The sequence below is a fragment of the Procambarus clarkii genome, chromosome 76 (genome assembly GCF_040958095.1).
Source record: "Procambarus clarkii isolate CNS0578487 chromosome 76, FALCON_Pclarkii_2.0, whole genome shotgun sequence".
NCBI lineage: Eukaryota > Metazoa > Arthropoda > Malacostraca > Decapoda > Cambaridae > Procambarus > Procambarus clarkii.
Genome location: NC_091225.1, coordinates 1,987,439 through 2,009,171, shown reverse-complemented (window position 1 = coordinate 2,009,171; position 21,733 = coordinate 1,987,439). Strand labels below are relative to the sequence as shown.

Genomic DNA, 21,733 nt, shown 5'->3' with positions numbered 1-21,733 from the left:
ATTCATCTCAGAACCATGCCTATTTCACACAGATTCCTTAATAAACGTAAGAGTTTTATATGTCACAAGAAAGATATAAATATAAGCTTCATTCTAAATACCTTACCATGGGCATATTTAAATTTAAAGCGAAGATACGTGTACTTTTATAATAGCCGAGCTTTAACCCCGGACAGATTGATCGACCGAGCAACTCTCTCTCGGAACAATGTTTATTTCACGTGAATTCGTTAATAAACATATATGTTTTATATGTCTCAAGAAAGGCAGACATATAAGCTTCACTTTAAACACTTTACCATGGACATATTTAAAGTTCTAATGAAGATACATGTATTTTAAAAATTACAGAGCTCCCACCCCATACAGACTGAACGACAGAGCAACTCTCTCAGATCAATGTTTATTTCACGTAAATTCGTTAATAAACACAAATGTTTTATGTCTTAAGCAAGATAGAAATAAGAGCTTCATTTTAAATACATTACAATAGACATATTTATAGCTCAAGTGAAGATACATATGTTTTTATAGTAGCGCTCAGTAGCTTGTCGGGCATGGAGTGCAGACGCCTACGCACTTGCCGATATATTGTATAATTAACAAAGATACGCTAATAAAGCCTAAAATCTTATATGCCTCCAGAAAGATCGAGATATGAACATTATTATGATTTCACCAAATGAAATATATCATGTTCGAGAACAAAGATATATCAATTTTAAATTAAGTTTCGACTCTTGCTCGGGCGAGAGAGAGGGAGCGACTCTCGCCCCATCTATTGGAGATTCTGTCCACTAAAGACCCAAAGCAACTCAAACCCTCCTAGCATAATTTAAGTAATGAAGTAATATGGTATATTTACTATAATGTGGGTGCTGAATGCAGAACATGAGAAAACATATATTTACTCCAAACTAATATAATTTCATTATGAAATAAGTAAATAAGTAGCATCAAAGGAAGTCGACGGTCCAAGCGTCAATGTTGTGGAGCGACTTATCCAAGATATATCGTTGTTTGGAAAGTGTTTGTTGGCATATCCAGTTGTCGCACTTCTCTGCACAAATTATCACAAATTTAAATTATAATGTTAACAAGTAGAATACGTATTTTTAATCAAATCTAACATAACTAGCCAGAAAACATTTAACATTTATTAAAAAAATATATGTTTGGAAGTTAAATCGACTTCATAGGACAATTGTTTTGTTATATCAACCAATATATCTTTGTTATATTGTTTTTGTTATATCAACCAATCCTTGTAAAAATTTATTGTATTTATGTACCTTACCTAAATAAAATTGTATTGTATTGTATTGTATATATACTCGTTATTCGTTGACATGCGTTCGCTACTTAAACTACCATGTACTGTACTTATGTAAAATCTCCCATGTCAAGTTCAAGTTCAAGTATGTTTATTGAGATAAGCAATAAATACATCTCAAAGGGATAGAGTAGCTTAGGCTATTTCTACCCCCCCTCTACTTCAAGTCCCTCAAGGGGCGCACAAATTCAGTGAGTACAAATAGACAAATAACATTACAAGAATCCCATTTAATCTCCCATGTCTCTTCGCTCATCTCACCGAACCCTACAGGCTCTGTGATATATTGTTTAATTAATTGAGATTCACAAATAAAGCTGATAATTGTATCTGTTAACAAAAAGGCAGAGCTTAGTTTAGTTCATTTATTATGCACCCCATACCCATCCTATGGGCGATAGTGGAGTGTTACAGAGGCACATAATGGGCTCAGGGACTGAGCCCCACAATTCATATAGCCAAGGAAGTTATAATCTTGATAAGCTAGTTACAAAAGTCAATGGACATTGTCACATCAACAATGGGCTCGAGACCGACCACAAATACAGTTTATAATTTAAGCAACTGACATATATGGAGGGCTAGTGTCACAATTGATATGTTTATCCTACACATAACCCCCTCTCCCCCATCCAATGGGCAGCGGTGGATAGGTTACAATCAAGTCGTTTTTTGCTTTTTATTTAGAGATTAGATCTTATTGGGTGCGGAAAGATATTCATATTTTAAAGAAGGCTTCTTGGCTGATGCACTCCATTGATGGAAAATATACAACCTTTGAAAATCAATGTTAGTTTGATCTAGATATTGTAATTAACGCAGTTACCTTGTGTTATTCTTCACCTATATCTTTTTCTGGTTAATCCCTATTTACATTATGCAGTTCAGGTTTCGTCGCCAGACTATAGTTTTTAGTTTAGTTAATTTATCACATAATGGGTTCAGGGACTGAACACACAATATATTTATCTAAGCAAGTTACAATCTTGAGGAGCTAGCCACAAAATTCATAACACATCGTCACATCAACAACGTGGGTTCGAGATCGACCACAAGTACAGTTTCTAAATTAAGCAAATGCCATATGTGGAGAGCTAGTGTCACAATTGATATGATTGGCCTGCACATTTCCACAGTGGTTTGCTTGGGTTCTTTTAATTATCTTAGATACCATTGAAGAGAACCTCCTAGGTACTATAGTGAATATATGCTGGTAAGAAGTATAATTATCCTGAGAAATCGTGTAAATTATGTTGTACGAGTGCTTCCAGTTAAGTAACATAGTTCATTTGTGTGCGCGTGCTTGAAGAGGAAATGTTATCCCCCCCCCCCATTGTAAATATTTGTGGGTTTCAGACCATACGACCACGGCTTACCCTCGCCGCGGTCGAGGGTAAGAACACCGGATGTATACCCAGTATTACAAGTAAACATTAGCAATAACAATTATGGAAAGTTCCTTCACCTATACATAGATAAGAGACTGAACTTCAGTCTCACACATAAGATACACTTCATACAACACATAAGGGGATGCTCTGAGAGAGAGAGAGTAAAATTATCCACTGAGGTCTGATTAAGTCCTTTTGGGGACCTTAATCATTAGGACGTCCAATGATTAACGCAAAGTGAAGCGTATTCAGATGGTATATTGACAACATTCAGCATATCTCATAATGACCTAGTAGTACTTGATGCACAAATACCTTTTGCAAAGGAATCGCAAAACATAATTAAACACAACTGTACCGTACAGTGTTATATATTTATTTCAGTTTGAACAATTTTTAACATTAACATTCCAACATTCATTTTAGCAAGTTCTCTCAGAATGACGTGTGGGTTATCAATGTCAAAGGCTGACTTAAGATCTAGGAAAGTGGTATATGACCTATCAGTATGCAGGGTGAGGAATGTGGTAATACAGTGATGTACACTTTTTCCATGCGTAAAGCCATATATCTGGGGAGACAACATATTATTAATTTTGTAAAGGAGACGGTTGAGAACATCCTCTCAAGACACTTATAGAGACAACTAGTGAGGGAGATTGGACGAAAAGCACTCGGCTGGTGAGGTTTAGGAATGGGAATAATAACACTGTTGGTCCATGACTTAGGAAGCTCCCCAGTTACATAGCACATATTATACAATTGAAGAAAGGTATTCCCTGGAACTAGCAGAAGCATATGCAGTATGCCGTCAGTAACTCCATCCTCCCCGGGTGATGTAGCTTTGCCTTTATGTAGAGCAGAATCTAGTTCGTATTCAGTAAAAGCATGTCACAGTCATCCTCTTGATGAAGCATGAAGTCAAGGAACCTTGCCCTATCAGTATATCTATCATTTAATTCATTCTGTGAGGGTAGAGGAAGACTGTCAAAGCTGGAAGTCGTGGCCCAAGCATCAACAAGCTCATTTGCTCTGTGCAGAGGATTAGGGTACGAGATCTCTGCAGCATTTTTCCCTTTGATCTTGTTGATATCCTTCCATGCCCGACTTAGTGGCGTGTGAGAATTGAGACCACGGACAAAAGTTTCCCAGTCTGTCTGCCTCAGCTCCACCATACGTTCCCTGGCCTTAGCCAGTGCCGCTTGAAAGAGCCGAAGCATTTCAGCAGTGCGGGTCCTTCTACAAGCTAGTCCAATTATTCTGGCAGTGCGTTTTAGTGTCTGCAATTTAGAATCATTATAATAAACATAAGTGCTATGACCAGTGTAATTTGGGTTACGTGGCCTGGACGATGGATCAAGTGATTCTATAAACTGTTCGATAGTACCTGTGAGCTCATTGTTAAAATCTTCAACTGATGAAGGCTCAGATGAACTGCACCAATCTGACACATGAGCAACAAGATTGTCTCGTTGATCGATGGGCACAGCCAGCCTCTTCCGCTTGAACACTCCACCAGGGAGGATAGAGCTGCCAATGTTTACAGTGGCTAATATGCCCAGATGATCAGACGCCATAACTGGCACTATTGACGAGGCGCACACGGTGTGGGAGACGTTGAAACCGAGACATAGACCAAGAATACCTCCGTAGATATTCGTCGGTTCAAGGTCACCCACAATCTGTGCATCATCGTGACTACCTAATAGTGACACCAGTTGGTTGCCGTTACGATTACTGAACTGCGAATTACCAATATTCCTATGTCTAGCATTATAATCACCTATAATGATGTTAGGCTCAGTCTGAATACAGATAGGAAGGTCAGCATAATTAAAGTTACAAGGAGTCGATTATTTAGTACATAGTTGTTTTTCTCTTAAACTGGATGATAGAGGAGGAGTCTTTAACGTGATTGGGAATACATACATACATACATACATACATACATACATACATACATACATACATACATACATACATACATACATACATACATACATACGTACGTACATACATACATACATACATACATACATACATACATACATACATACATGCATGCATACATACATACATAAATACATACATACATACATACATACATACATACATACATACATACATACATACATACATACATACATACGTACATACATACGTACATACATACAAGTAGTGGAAAGTACGCCAAATCGTGTCCGTTTTGCTTTTTTCGAGGGACACGTTCTGGCGTACCTGTTTTTCGTTACAGTTTTAAGGGGACACGTTCTGGCGTACCTGTTTTTCGTTGCAGTTTTGATGGGACACGTTCTGGCGTACCTGTTTTTCGTTACAGTTTTAAGGGGACACGACTTGGCGTACCTGTTTTTCGTTGCAGTTTTGATGGGACCCGTCTTGGCGTACCTGTTTTTCGTTGCAGTTTTGATGGGACACGACTTGGCGTACCTGTTTTTCGTTGCAGTTTTGATGGGACCCGTCTTGGCGTACCTGTTTTTCGTTGCAGTTTTGATGGGACACGACTTGGCGTACCTGTTTTTCGTTGCAGTTTTGATGGGACACGACTTGGCGTACCTGTTTTTCATCTCAGTTTTGATGGGACACGTTCTGGCGTACCTGTTTTTCGTTACAGTTTTAAGGGGACACGTTCTGGCGTACCTGTTTTTCGTTGCAGTTTTGATGGGACACGATTTGGCGTACCTGTTTTTCGTTACAGTTTTAAGGGGACACGATTTGGCGTACCTGTTTTTCGTTACAGTTTTAAGGGGACACGTTCTGGCGTACCTGTTTTTCGTTGCAGTTTTGATGGGACACGACTTGGCGTACCTGTTTTTCGTTACCCCAGTGGGCCATGCACAGACATTGCTAATGGTCAATGACGTCACCCCCGTCTTCATCTTCCCTGTATAAGTCCGTTTTCTGTTATACTGTAATTATTCCCATTTTCAATATTTATAGCAAAGGGGGATTCAAATGCTACCTTCTGTCAAGCCTAATGTGCAATGGCGTTAATCATTATAAGCTCGTTTTTCTCAATAAGGTATTGCCGTACTGTTTCCCATTGTCTAAGATCATTTTATAGCTAAGATTACATAATAATAACATAAGAAATGACTTCAAACCCTGTTTACAGAACCAGTATTTACCCAGGTCTTTTTCCTAATTCTAAAACTTATTCCAATTTATGTCCATTGTTTCATGTTCTGTCTAGTGTTGATAATTTTAATAGTCTATTAATATTCCCCCTTTATCATGTCCATTCATTCACAGCTCTATCATGTCACCTCTATTTCTTTGCCTTTCTAGAGAATATAATTTATGCTTTGTCAATCTTTCTTCAGAAATTGCTTATTGAGCATAGGGCAAAATAAAAATGAAAACTTACTATCTTTCATTTGTATGAAAACAGTCCCCTGCCAGGCGTAGTGACTTCAATGCGATTTCAGTACTAATCCAATATTACTGTATAAACTAACAGTACCCTGCCAGGCATGGTGACTTCAATGCGATTTCAGTACTAATCCAACATTACTGTATAAACTAACAGTCCCCTGCCAGGCATGGTAACTTCAATGAAAAGCAAGCCTCTCATGTTTTGAAATAAAGCCTTCGTTTCTGACGTCATCATCCCTAATGTAGCGCGAGGCGCGCTAAATGCGGATCCCAGGAGGTTCACACATAAGTGTGAACTCTTAATCAGGCTTAATACCTCACCTATACTCTATGCTTCATCAGAGTTGATATTCAGCTACAATAGCTCGTATTTTCGCTCATTACTTATATTTTCTGTTATTCATAAACCCGATCAAACCTTCCTAACCTAACCTAACATATTATTTATAACAAACAAATACATTCTACAGAACAGTTATTGTTGTTGTTTAGTGACATCGTGAAAAGCGACCTCAGGTATAGGGACAATGTATTGATGGTCATTAGCATATAGGTGTGAAGGTATTACAGGACCTTACTGGTCAACTATGTATGACGTCACCAGACAACCAATGCGACCTTTAGCGTCCTACTGGCATGTGTATTTGATGTTATTAATAAAAAATGACTAGACTATCCATCCCCACCTAACCTAATCAGAGGTTTAAGAACATACATTTTAGTCATCCACAACTGTAATCATTATTCAGTGATAAGTTCAAAAGTATAACAGAAGCCCAAATGTCATACTGCAATTTAAGCAGAATCGTACATCTGGCAGCATAGAAGGTGAGCTGAACATAAGAATAAAGGTAACTGCAGAGGTCATATTGGCCCATACGAGGCAGCTCCTATATATTTCCACCCAATCTCATTCATGTCCACCCTATGCTTAAAACAACCAAGGGATCCCACTTAAAGTATTAGTTTACAATAATAGTTTTAATAAATAGCTCTTATTCTAGTTTTATACACAACAGTAATTATGAAAACCCTATATCTAGATATTCTACTATAATCCACAAGTAGTTACCACACATCTGTCAGTACAGCGGATTAGTGGCTGTGTTCATAGGCTAGTCAACTGTCCTCACATCCATCAAATAGATATCCAAATGTCGCACCTCAATTCATCCATCTAGCAACTCAGCTGGATGTTAGCCACTATATTCATAGGCTAATCATTTCTACACCTCAAAAAATCCTAGTCTTGCTACGCAAATCAGCTTACTTGTTTCTAAACCAACACTCGCAAATACAATCATGCATACCTACACATACTTCAAAACCTATGCATTCATAGAGAATAGCCTAGTTTTTGCCACCATTTCCCCATTAATCAGATGTAATTTATGCCATACACACAGAAAATACTGCATTTACACACCAAATATGCCATTTATGCACAAAATATACTATTTACACTCAAAATATACCATCACATAAAAAAAATATGAGATTTTCATACAAAATATGTCAGTTGCAAACAAAAATATACCATTTACACAATATTGCATGTACACTCAGAGTATGACATTTACACAAAGTACGGTATTTTGCACAAATATATCAAAATGCTTATACATTTAGACAATCAAAAATGAGCTTTAACTAAAATTACACAATTTCACAAACGTAATTTTCACAAAATACCCACACATTGTCTCATAAACCAAAATACACTTACACCATAAAGATCTATTTTATCAAATTACAGAGCTTACACAAAATACACAATTTTCACACACAAATACAGTTGCACCAGTTCCACTTCAACAAATTAAAAACACAACGTGCATAAATGCACTATTATCACAAAAATTATTACACAGTTTGTGTAATTATTTTACATCTTTGCACAATTAATACAAGAAAACTTGCTATATAATTACTCAGCTTGCACAATGACAATCAATACCCAAAGGTAAAAATAAACAATTCGTCCATATGCAATTACACAACATGCGCAATTAATACACAACTTATACAATATTACACATCTTTCATATTTATTACACACAACTTGCACAAATGCATATCTAGCACAAATACGTACAATACATAACTACCCCAAATATGAAAATACACAACTAGCATAAATACACAATTTACACAAATACAATTGCGACATTTACACAACTTGCTCAAAAATATAATCAATACACAACTTACCAAAATATGAACAATACATAACTAGCACACATTCATTAAATACACAACTAAGCAATTTCCGCAAATACACATACAAAAACATATACAATTAATACAGACAACTTGCACAAAACAATACACAATTTATAGAAATATAATCAATACATAATTTCAATAATCATACAACATATGCAAAATACATAATCTGCACAATTAATACACAAGTATATTAATTGTGCTATATATGTACAAACACAACCAACTGGGTCAAACAATACACAATTTGCATGATATTTTTCTGGGTATATTTAGGACATTAATTATAATATGCTGAGTTTAACCAACTCCCCAAAAGTCAGAATTTCACATATAAAAATGTTTCTTATAACTTCCAATGAGCTCAATATATAACACATTCTTTTTCCATTAAGATATCAACATTATTAGTGCTAAACTATTCATCTAACATATGTCCACTGTTTTTATGTCTTATTAATACCTTCCTTGTTACATTCTCTCCAATCAGACCACCATATTTATGTATTTATTCAAACCATCTTACAGACTTATTTGTTCTAGCCTTAGTTATGTTAGGGCAGGTGGGGTTAGGTGGAGTCAGTATTTTCTATGATAATTTTAGACAAATTTGCTATATCTTATCAAAATGCATCTTGTTAAAACTTAAATTCATCTAAATCTATCAAAAATATACTTATACTACGCAATTTGACTAAATTCTACCTAGCTAAACTTACTAAATATGAGCATCCCATATCCTCACATACAAGCCTATGTCGCTTCTGTCCATACATTATATGAGTCTGTCATATAGCACGAACCCCAAATAGGAAAATTTACACTATTTCATAAACATACTAGTTCATTACCCTAAGATATTATATATGTCCTTCCCTACACGACCTCACCAAACCTGACCTAGCATATCCAACCCTGGATTTGGTAAAATTTGGCGAAATGTATGCTATGCCACCTAAATTTCACCAAATTTAAGGCAATTTCCACCAAATATACCCAAATGTTGTGTATCATAGCATCGCCAAAGCCCATTTTCACCTATTTCATACTATCCTACACAACCTCACCTAACCTGACCTAGCATATCCAAACCTGGATTTGGTTAAAGTCGACGAAATTCATGCTATGCCACCTAAATTTGACCAAATATACCCAAATGTTTCATATCACAGCACTGCCAAAGCCCATTTTTACCTACATTTTCTCCTATTCCATCCTACCCTACGCAACCTTACCTAACCTATCCTAGCATATCCAAACCCAGATTTGGTTAAAGTCGGCGAAATTTAAGCTATCCCACCTAAATTCTAACTAATTTAAGGCAATTCCCACCAAATATATCCAAATGTTCTGTATCACAGCACTGCCAAAGCCCATTCTTACCTACATTTTCTCCTATTTCATCCTACCCTACGCAACCTTACCTAACCTATCCTAGCATATCCAAACCTAGATTTGGTTAAAGTAGGCGAAATTTAAGTTATCCCATATAAATTTGACCTAATTTAAGACAATTTCCACCAAATATACCCAAAAATGTTTTGGAACATAGCACGGCCAAAGCTCATTTAGCTGAGTTTTCACCTATTCCAACCTGCCCTAGACAACCCTACCGATCCTCTCCTGGCATATCCAAAGTCAGATTTGATTATAGTTGGCGAAATTTATGCCTTTCCAACCTAAATTTTACCTAATTTAAGCCAATTTCCACCGAATATACCCAAATGTTTTGTATCTAGCATAGTCAAAGTTTATTTTAGCTGAGTTTTCGCCTATTCCAACCTGCCCTAGACATCCCTACCCGGCCTCTCCTGGCATATCCAAAGTCAGATTTGATTATAGTTGGCAAAATTTATGCCTTTCCCACCTAATTTTACCTAATTTATGCCAATTTCCACCGAATATACCCAAATGTTTTGTATCTTAGCATTGTCAAAGTTCATTTCACCCAAGTTTTTCACCTATTCCATCTTACCTTACACAGCCTTACCTAACCTGACCTAGCATATCCCAAGCTAGATTTGATTAGAGTTCGTGAAATTTATGCTTACTCACCTAAATTCAACCTAATTTAAGACAATTTCTACCAATATACCCAAAATGATTTGTTACATAGCTCAGCCAAAGACCATTTTACCCGAGTTTTCACATATTCCAACCTACCCTACATAGCCTTACCTATCCCTGACCTAGCAGATTTGATTAAAGTTGGGGAAATGTAAGCTATCGCCATCAAATTGGAGACAATTTCCACCAAATATGCCTAAATGTTGTGTATCATAGCACAGCCAAAAACCCATTTTACCCACATTTTCATCCATTCCATCTGAACCTGGACCTAGCCTCTGATACTACATATACTCAGAGAAGTGATGTTTTTTGGATATGTACCTAAATGCCCGTGCCTAACCTGCAAGAGTCTTGGAGCTTTGTTGAATATTTTACCTATTTTTCTTCAAAAACTGAAGTTTTGGATATGAACCTATCCGCACTGTGCCTATCCTGCTAGGATCTTTGTTGAACATTGTAACCATATTCACAGAAAAGTGATGTTTTGGATATGGACCTAACAGACCCTCTCCTTTAAAACTTGGAACTGTGTTCAATATTGTAGATATAGTGTTGGGTATGTGTTTTGTTTTTACACATCAACCCAACTGTCCTGGACCTAACCTCCCTTCATCTAACTTCAAATTTATCGTAAATATGGAAGGACGTGTTGTTTGTGCATCAACCCAACCGTCCTTGACCTAACCTCCATTTATCAAACTTCAAATTTATCATAAATATGGGAGGACCGTGTTATTTGCGCATCAACCCAGCCGTCCTGGGCCTAACCTCCCTTTATCTAACTTCAAATTTATTGTATTTACGGGAAGAAGGTGATGTTTATGCATCAACCCAACCGCCCTGGACCTAACCTCTGATACACGAATCTTGGTTCAACATTGCATCATACTCGTAGCATATTTTTTTCACATAATTCAACCATCCTCAACCTAACCTCTATTACCTGGGGGGAGGGAGGTTAATGGAAAATATGATAATAATGGGAATTTTCTCTACATCAGTTAAACTTAACCATCCTTAACCTAACCTTAGTTAGAAAGGGATATAACTCACCAAAACTATTTAATTACCATTTACCTTATTTTCCTTATCCTAACCCATAACCAGAGGGTTTAGACCCCCCTTTACCTCGAAATTAGAGTACAGGGTTAAATTAGGGAATGATAGGTTTATGTGCGAAAATATATTCCTACCTTAAATATATAGTATAATTTCGAGGTAAAGGGGGGTCTAAACCCTCTGGTTATGGGTTAGGATAAGGGAAATAAGGTAAATGGTAATTAAATAGTTTTGGTGAGTTATATCCCTTTCTAACTAAGGTTAGGTTAAGGATGGTTAAGTTTAACTGATGTAGAGAAAATTCCCATTATTATCATATTTTCCATTAACCTCCCTCCCCCCAGGTAATAGAGGTTAGGTTGAGGATGGTTGAATTATGTGAAAAAAATATGCTACGAGTATGATGCAATGTTGAACCAAGATTCGTGTATCAGAGGTTAGGTCCAGGGCGGTTGGGTTGATGCATAAACATCACCTTCTTCCCGTAAATACAATAAATTTGAAGTTAGATAAAGGGAGGTTAGGCCCAGGACGGCTGGGTTGATGCGCAAATAACACGGTCCTCCCATATTTATGATAAATTTGAAGTTTGATAAATGGAGGTTAGGTCAAGGACGGTTGGGTTGATGCACAAACAACACGTCCTTCCATATTTACGATAAATTTGAAGTTAGATGAAGGGAGGTTAGGTCCAGGACAGTTGGGTTGATGTGTAAAAACAAAACACATACCCAACACTATATCTACAATATTGAACACAGTTCCAAGTTTTAAAGGAGAGGGTCTGTTAGGTCCATATCCAAAACATCACTTTTCTGTGAATATGGTTACAATGTTCAACAAAGATCCTAGCAGGATAGGCACAGTGCGGATAGGTTCATATCCAAAACTTCAGTTTTTGAAGAAAAATAGGTAAAATATTCAACAAAGCTCCAAGACTCTTGCAGGTTAGGCACGGGCATTTAGGTACATATCCAAAAAACATCACTTCTCTGAGTATATGTAGTATCAGAGGCTAGGTCCAGGTTCAGATGGAATGGATGAAAATGTGGGTAAAATGGGTTTTTGGCTGTGCTATGATACACAACATTTAGGCATATTTGGTGGAAATTGTCTCCAATTTGATGGCGATAGCTTACATTTCCCCAACTTTAATCAAATCTGCTAGGTCAGGGATAGGTAAGGCTATGTAGGGTAGGTTGGAATATGTGAAAACTCGGGTAAAATGGTCTTTGGCTGAGCTATGTAACAAATCATTTTGGGTATATTGGTAGAAATTGTCTTAAATTAGGTTGAATTTAGGTGAGTAAGCATAAATTTCACGAACTCTAATCAAATCTAGCTTGGGATATGCTAGGTCAGGTTAGGTAAGGCTGTGTAAGGTAAGATGGAATAGGTGAAAAACTTGGGTGAAATGAACTTTGACAATGCTAAGATACAAAACATTTGGGTATATTCGGTGGAAATTGGCATAAATTAGGTAAAATTAGGTGGGAAAGGCATAAATTTTGCCAACTATAATCAAATCTGACTTTGGATATGCCAGGAGAGGCCGGGTAGGGATGTCTAGGGCAGGTTGGAATAGGCGAAAACTCAGCTAAAATAAACTTTGACTATGCTAGATACAAAACATTTGGGTATATTCGGTGGAAATTGGCTTAAATTAGGTAAAATTTAGGTTGGAAAGGCATAAATTTCGCCAACTATAATCAAATCTGACTTTGGATATGCCAGGAGAGGATCGGTAGGGTTGTCTAGGGCAGGTTGGAATAGGTGAAAACTCAGCTAAATGAGCTTTGGCCGTGCTATGTTCCAAAACATTTTTGGGTATATTTGGTGGAAATTGTCTTAAATTAGGTCAAATTTATATGGGATAACTTAAATTTCGCCTACTTTAACCAAATCTAGGTTTGGATATGCTAGGATAGGTTAGGTAAGGTTGCGTAGGGTAGGATGAAATAGGAGAAAATGTAGGTAAGAATGGGCTTTGGCAGTGCTGTGATACAGAACATTTGGATATATTTGGTGGGAATTGCCTTAAATTAGTTAGAATTTAGGTGGGATAGCTTAAATTTCGCCGACTTTAACCAAATCTGGGTTTGGATATGCTAGGATAGGTTAGGTAAGGTTGCGTAGGGTAGGATGGAATAGGAGAAAATGTAGGTAAAAATGGGCTTTGGCAGTGCTGTGATATGAAACATTTGGGTATATTTGGTCAAATTTAGGTGGCATAGCATGAATTTCGTCGACTTTAACCAAATCCAGGTTTGGATATGCTAGGTCAGGTTAGGTGAGGTTGTGTAGGATAGTATGAAATAGGTGAAAATGGGCTTTGGCGATGCTATGATACACAACATTTGGGTATATTTGGTGGAAATTGCCTTAAATTTGGTGAAATTTAGGTGGCATAGCATACATTTCGCCAAATTTTACCAAATCCAGGGTTGGATATGCTAGGTCAGGTTTGGTGAGGTCGTGTAGGGAAGGACATATATAATATCTTAGGGTAATGAACTAGTATGTTTATGAAATAGTGTAAATTTTCCTATTTGGGGTTCGTGCTATATGACAGACTCATATAATGTATGGACAGAGGCGACATAGGCTTGTATGTGAGGATATGGGATGCTCATATTTAGTAAGTTTAGCTAGGTAGAATTTAGTCAAATTGCGTAGTATAAGTATATTTTTGATAGATTTAGATGAATTTAAGTTTTAACAAGATGCATTTTGATAAGATATAGCAAATTTGTCTAAAATTATCATAGAAAATACTGACTCCACCTAACCCCACCTGCCCTAACATAACTAAGGCTAGAACAAATAAGTCTGTAAGATGGTTTGAATAAATACATAAATATGGTGGTCTGATTGGAGAGAATGTAACAAGGAAGGTATTAATAAGACATAAAAACAGTGGACATATGTTAGATGAATAGTTTAGCACTAATAATGTTGATATCTTAATGGAAAAAGAATGTGTTATATATTGAGCTCATTGGAAGTTATAAGAAACATTTTTATATGTGAAATTCTGACTTTTGGGGAGTTGGTTAAACTCAGCATATTATAATTAATGTCCTAAATATACCCAGAAAAATATCATGCAAATTGTGTATTGTTTGACCCAGTTGGTTGTGTTTGTACATATATAGCACAATTAATATACTTGTGTATTAATTGTGCAGATTATGTATTTTGCATATGTTGTATGATTATTGAAATTATGTATTGATTATATTTCTATAAATTGTGTATTGTTTTGTGCAAGTTGTCTGTATTAATTGTATATGTTTTTGTATGTGTATTTGCGGAAATTGCTTAGTTGTGTATTTAATGAATGTGTGCTAGTTATGTATTGTTCATATTTTGGTAAGTTGTGTATTGATTATATTTTTGAGCAAGTTGTGTAAATGTCGCAATTGTATTTGTGTAAATTGTGTATTTATGCTAGTTGTGTATTTTCATATTTGGGGTAGTTATGTATTGTACGTATTTGTGCTAGATATGCATTTGTGCAAGTTGTGTGTAATAAATATGAAAGATGTGTAATATTGTATAAGTTGTGTATTAATTGCGCATGTTGTGTAATTGCATATGGACGAATTGTTTATTTTTACCTTTGGGTATTGATTGTCATTGTGCAAGCTGAGTAATTATATAGCAAGTTTTCTTGTATTAATTGTGCAAAGATGTAAAATAATTACACAAACTGTGTAATAATTTTTGTGATAATAGTGCATTTATGCACGTTGTGTTTTTAATTTGTTGAAGTGGAACTGGTGCAACTGTATTTGTGTGTGAAAATTGTGTATTTTGTGTAAGCTCTGTAATTTGATAAAATAGATCTTTATGGTGTAAGTGTATTTTGGTTTATGAGACAATGTGTGGGTATTTTGTGAAAATTACGTTTGTGAAATTGTGTAATTTTAGTTAAAGCTCATTTTTGATTGTCTAAATGTATAAGCATTTTGATATATTTGTGCAAAATACCGTACTTTGTGTAAATGTCATACTCTGAGTGTACATGCAATATTGTGTAAATGGTATATTTTTGTTTGCAACTGACATATTTTGTATGAAAATCTCATATTTTTTTTATGTGATGGTATATTTTGAGTGTAAATAGTATATTTTGTGCATAAATGGCATATTTGGTGTGTAAATGCAGTATTTTCTGTGTGTATGGCATAAATTACATCTGATTAATGGGGAAATGGTGGCAAAAACTAGGCTATTCTCTATGAATGCATAGGTTTTGAAGTATGTGTAGGTATGCATGATTGTATTTGCGAGTGTTGGTTTAGAAACAAGTAAGCTGATTTGCGTAGCAAGACTAGGATTTTTTGAGGTGTAGAAATGATTAGCCTATGAATATAGTGGCTAACATCCAGCTGAGTTGCTAGATGGATGAATTGAGGTGCGACATTTGGATATCTATTTGATGGATGTGAGGACAGTTGACTAGCCTATGAACACAGCCACTAATCCGCTGTACTGACAGATGTGTGGTAACTACTTGTGGATTATAGTAGAATATCTAGATATAGGGTTTTCATAATTACTGTTGTGTATAAAACTAGAATAAGAGCTATTTATTAAAACTATTATTGTAAACTAATACTTTAAGTGGGATCCCTTGGTTGTTTTAAGCATAGGGTGGACATGAATGAGATTGGGTGGAAATATATAGGAGCTACCTCGTATGGGCCAATATGACCTCTGCAGTTACCTTTATTCTTATGTTCAGCTCACCTGCTATGCTGCCAGATGTACGATTCTGCTTAAATTGCAGTATGACATTTGGGCTTCTGTTATACTTTTGAACTTATCACTGAATAATGATTACAGTTGTGGATGACTAAAATGTATGTTCTTAAACCTCTGATTAGGTTAGGTGGGGATGGATAGTCTAGTCATTTTTTATTAATAACATCAAATACACATGCCAGTAGGACGCTAAAGGTCGCATTGGTTGTCTGGTGACGTCATACATAGTTGACCAGTAAGGTCCTGTAATACCTTCACACCTATATGCTAATGACCATCAATACATTGTCCCTATACCTGAGGTCGCTTTTCACGATGTCACTAAACAACAACAATAACTGTTCTGTAGAATGTATTTGTTTGTTATAAATAATATGTTAGGTTAGGTTAGGAAGGTTTGATCGGGTTTATGAATAACAGAAAATATAAGTAATGAGCGAAAATACGAGCTATTGTAGCTGAATATCAACTCTGATGAAGCATAGAGTATAGGTGAGGTATTAAGCCTGATTAAGAGTTCACACTTATGTGTGAACCTCCTGGGATCCGCATTTAGCGCGCCTCGCGCCACATTAGGGATGATGACGTCAGAAACGAAGGCTTTATTTCAAAACATGAGAGGCTTGCTTTTCATTGAAGTTACCATGCCTGGCAGGGGACTGTTAGTTTATACAGTAATGTTGGATTAGTACTGAAATCGCATTGAAGTCACCATGCCTGGCAGGGTACTGTTAGTTTATACAGTAATATTGGATTAGTACTGAAATCGCATTGAAGTCACTACGCCTGGCAGGGGACTGTTTTCATACAAATGAAAGATAGTAAGTTTTCATTTTTATTTTGCCCTATGCTCAATAAGCAATTTCTGAAGAAAGATTGACAAAGCATAAATTATATTCTCTAGAAAGGCAAAGAAATAGAGGTGACATGATAGAGCTGTGAATGAATGGACATGATAAAGGGGGAATATTAATAGACTATTAAAATTATCAACACTAGACAGAACATGAAACAATGGACATAAATTGGAATAAGTTTTAGAATTAGAAAAAGACCTGGGTAAATACTGGTTCTGTAAACAGGGTTTGAAGTCATTTCTTATGTTATTATTATGTAATCTTAGCTATAAAATGATCTTAGACAATGGGAAACAGTACGGCAATACCTTATTGAGAAAAACGAGCTTATAATGATTAATGCCATTGCACATTAGGCTTGACAGAAGGTAGCATTTGAATCCCCCTTTGCTATAAATATTGAAAATGGGAATAATTACAGTATAACAGAAAACGGACTTATACAGGGAAGATGAAGACGGGGGTGACGTCATTGACCATTAGCAATGTCTGTGCATGGCCCACTGGGGTAACGAAAAACAGGTACGCCAAGTCGTGTCCCATCAAAACTGCAACGAAAAACAGGTACGCCAGAACGTGTCCCCTTAAAACTGTAACGAAAAACAGGTACGCCAAATCGTGTCCCCTTAAAACTGTAACGAAAAACAGGTACGCCAAGTCGTGTCCCATCAAAACTGCAACGAAAAACAGGTACGCCAAGTCGTGTCCCATCAAAACTGCAACGAAAAACAGGTACGCCAAGACGGGTCCCATCAAAACTGCAACGAAAAACAGGTACGCCAAGTCGTGTCCCATCAAAACTGCAACGAAAAACAGGTACGCCAAGACGGGTCCCATCAAAACTGCAACGAAAAACAGGTACGCCAAGTCGTGTCCCCTTAAAACTGTAACGAAAAACAGGTACGCCAGAACGTGTCCCATCAAAACTGCAACGAAAAACAGGTACGCCAGAACGTGTCCCCTTAAAACTGTAACGAAAAACAGGTACGCCAGAACGTGTCCCTCGAAAAAAGCAAAACGGACACGATTTGGCATACTTTCCACTACTCATACATACATACATACATGCGTACATACATACATACATCCATACATACATACATACATACATACATACATACATACACACATACATACATACATACATACATGCATGCATACATACATACATACATACATACATACATACATACATGCATACATACATACATACATACATACATACATACATACATACATACATACATGCATACATACATACATACATACATACATACATACATACATACATACATACATACGTACATACATACATACATACATGCTTACATACATACATACATCCATCCATCCATACATACATACATACATACATACATACATACATACATACATGCATGCATACATACATACATACATACATACATACATACATACATACATACATGCATACATACATACATACATACATACATACATACATACATACATACATGCATACATACATACATACATACATACATACATACATACATACATGCATACATACATACATGCATGCATGCGTACATACATACATCCATCCATCTATCCATTCATGCATACATACATACATACATACATACATACATACATACATACATACATACATACATACATACATACATACATGCATGCATACATACATACATACATACATATGTATGTATGTATGTATACATACATACATTAAGCAAGAAAGAGAGGGCTGGGCGGACTGCATTTTCTTGGATTGTCGGAAAGCCTTTGACACAGTACCGCATAAGAGGCTGGTACATAAGCTGGAGAGACAGGCAGGTGTAGCTGGTAAGGTGCTCCAGTGGATAAGGGAGTATCTAAGCAATAGGAAGCAGAGAGTTACGGTGAGGGGTGAGACCTCCGATTGGCGTGAAGTCACCAGTGGAGTCCCACAGGGCTCTGTACTCGGTCCTATCTTGTTTCTGATATATGTAAATGATCTCCCGGAGGGTATCGATTCATTTCTCTCAATGTTTGCGGACGATGCTAAAATTATGAGAAGGATTAAAACAGAAGAAGACTGTTTGAGGCTTCAAGAAGACCTAGACAAGCTGAAGGAATGGTCGAACAAATGGTTGTTAGAGTTTAACCCAACCAAATGTAATGTAATGAAGATAGGTGTAGGGAGCAGGAGACCAGATACAAGGTATCATCTGGGAGAGGAAATTCTTCAGGAGTCAGAGAAGGAAAAAGACTTGGGGGTTGATATCACGCCAGACCTGTCTCCTGCAGCACATATCAAGCGGATAACATCAGCGGCATATGCCAGGCTGGCCAACATACGAACGGCATTCAGAAACTTGTGTAAAGAATCATTCAGAACTTTGTATACCACATATGTCAGGCCAATCCTGGAGTATGCAGCCCCAGCATGGAGTCCATATCTAGTCAAGGATAAGACTAAACTGGAAAAGGTTCAAAGGTTTGCCACCAGACTAGTACCCGAGCTGAGAGGTATGAGCTACGAGGAGAGACTACGGGAATTAAACCTCACTTCGCTGGAAGACAGAAGAGTTAGGGGGGACATGATCACCACATTCAAGATTCTGAAGGGGATTGATAGGGTAGATAAAGACAGTCTATTTAACACAAGGGGAACACGCACAAGGGGACACAGGTGGAAACTGAGTGCCCAAATGAGCCACAGAGATATTAGAAAGAACTTTTTTAGTGTCAGAGTGGTTGACAAATGGAATGCATTAGGAAGTGATGTGGTGGAGGCTGACTCCATACACAGTTTCAAGTGTAGATATGACAGAGCCCGATAGGCTCATGAATCTGTACACCTGTTGATTGACGGTTGAGAGGCGGGACCAAAGAGCCAGAGCTCAACCCCCGCAAACACAACTAGGTGAGTACATACATGCATACATACATACATACATACATACATACATACATACATACATACATACATACATACATACATACATACATGCATGCATACATACATACATGCATGCATACATACATACATACATACATACATACATACATACATACATCCATACATACATACATACATACATACATACATACATACATACATGCATACATACATACATACATACATACATACATACATACATACATACATACATGCATACATACATACATACATACATACATACATACATACATACATCCATACATCCATACATCCATACATCCATACATACATACATACATACATACATACATACATACATACATACATACATACATACATACATACATGCATACATACATACATACATACATACATACATACATACATACATACATACATACATACACGTCCAGTCAGCATATAGCTATTTCGGGACAAAATCCAATACAGTTTATATTGGTGAGACGCCACTGTGATGAGGAGTTGAAATATCACAGGAACTGTAGGTTAATGTGTGACATAGGTGAGGTTAGATGAGGCATCTACAAGCATCAGCTGGAGGCTGATGGAGTGTTGTGGAGGCTGCTGGTACTATGTCCAGATGTTGGAGGGTGGATTTGACTCTCCCACCCTCCCTACAACTCCCCCCTTCCCCCCACATTGACCGCAGTACGTCTAAGGTTACTTTCCACTCTCGCTTACCAAGGGTATAAACCCAGCCCCCCCCCCCCCCCCCCCAACACACACACATGCATCAGATTCTTAACTTACAATATTTATGATTTACCAATTTATGTTACTACACTGACTCTCAATTTCACAATATTGTATAAACTTTGATGAATCGCTCGTCTATGGGTCATCCAATAATGTTAGCAGACTTCTAGATGTTACCACTGCTAGGTTTAGGCTCAGCTACAAGTACCTCTGGAAGTTTGTAACATCTGATGATGTAGATTTGACTAAATGTAAACTCTGTCAGCAGAACTATTCGCATACTTTGCGTCATTATATAATGGAATGTGAAAAATCGCGGAATTTAAAGATAACAACATCAATAGTGTCCATGAAATGTGTAAGTACTTCATTCATAATGATGTGCTGCCCGAAATCTTAGCGAAGTATCCAAAATTTGCTTACTGTAGGCAATGCATACACATGACTGTAAAGCTGCCGCCCAGTTGGGTGGGTGTGGAGCACATGACTGTAAAGCTGCCGCCCAGTTGGGTGGGTGTGGAGCACATGACTGTAAAGCTGCCGCCCAGTTGGGTGGGTGTGGAGCACATGACTGTAAAGCAGCCGCCCAGTTGGGTGGGTGTGGAGCACATGACTGTAAAGCTGCCGCCCAGTTGGGTGGGTGTGGAGCACATGACTGTAAAGCTGCCGCCCAGTTGGGTGGGTGTGGAGCACATGACTGTAAAGCTGCCGCCCAGTTGGGTGGGTGTGCAGCAAGACTAGTAACTGTGTGACTCACCATAAATGTAAAGTGCCTTGTATAGTGACTGTTGTGAGCCTCTTGTTGAATCACTTGTGACACAAAAGATTACTGATGTGTGTATTTGTGGTGGTGATTAAATATGTATGTGTATGTATATATGTATACGTATGAATATGTACATGTATGCATAAGTATGTGTACATTAATAATTTTGTAACTAGCGTCAAAAGATTGTTATTTGCTTAGCTA

The 21,733-nt window shown here is 37.1% G+C and overlaps 1 pseudogene; it reads left to right on the top strand.

Annotated features, from left to right (window-relative positions):
* The window catches only part of LOC123771518 (probable glutamate receptor), a 146,041-nt pseudogene that overhangs the window by 110,067 nt on the left and 14,241 nt on the right, over positions 1 to 21,733 (top strand).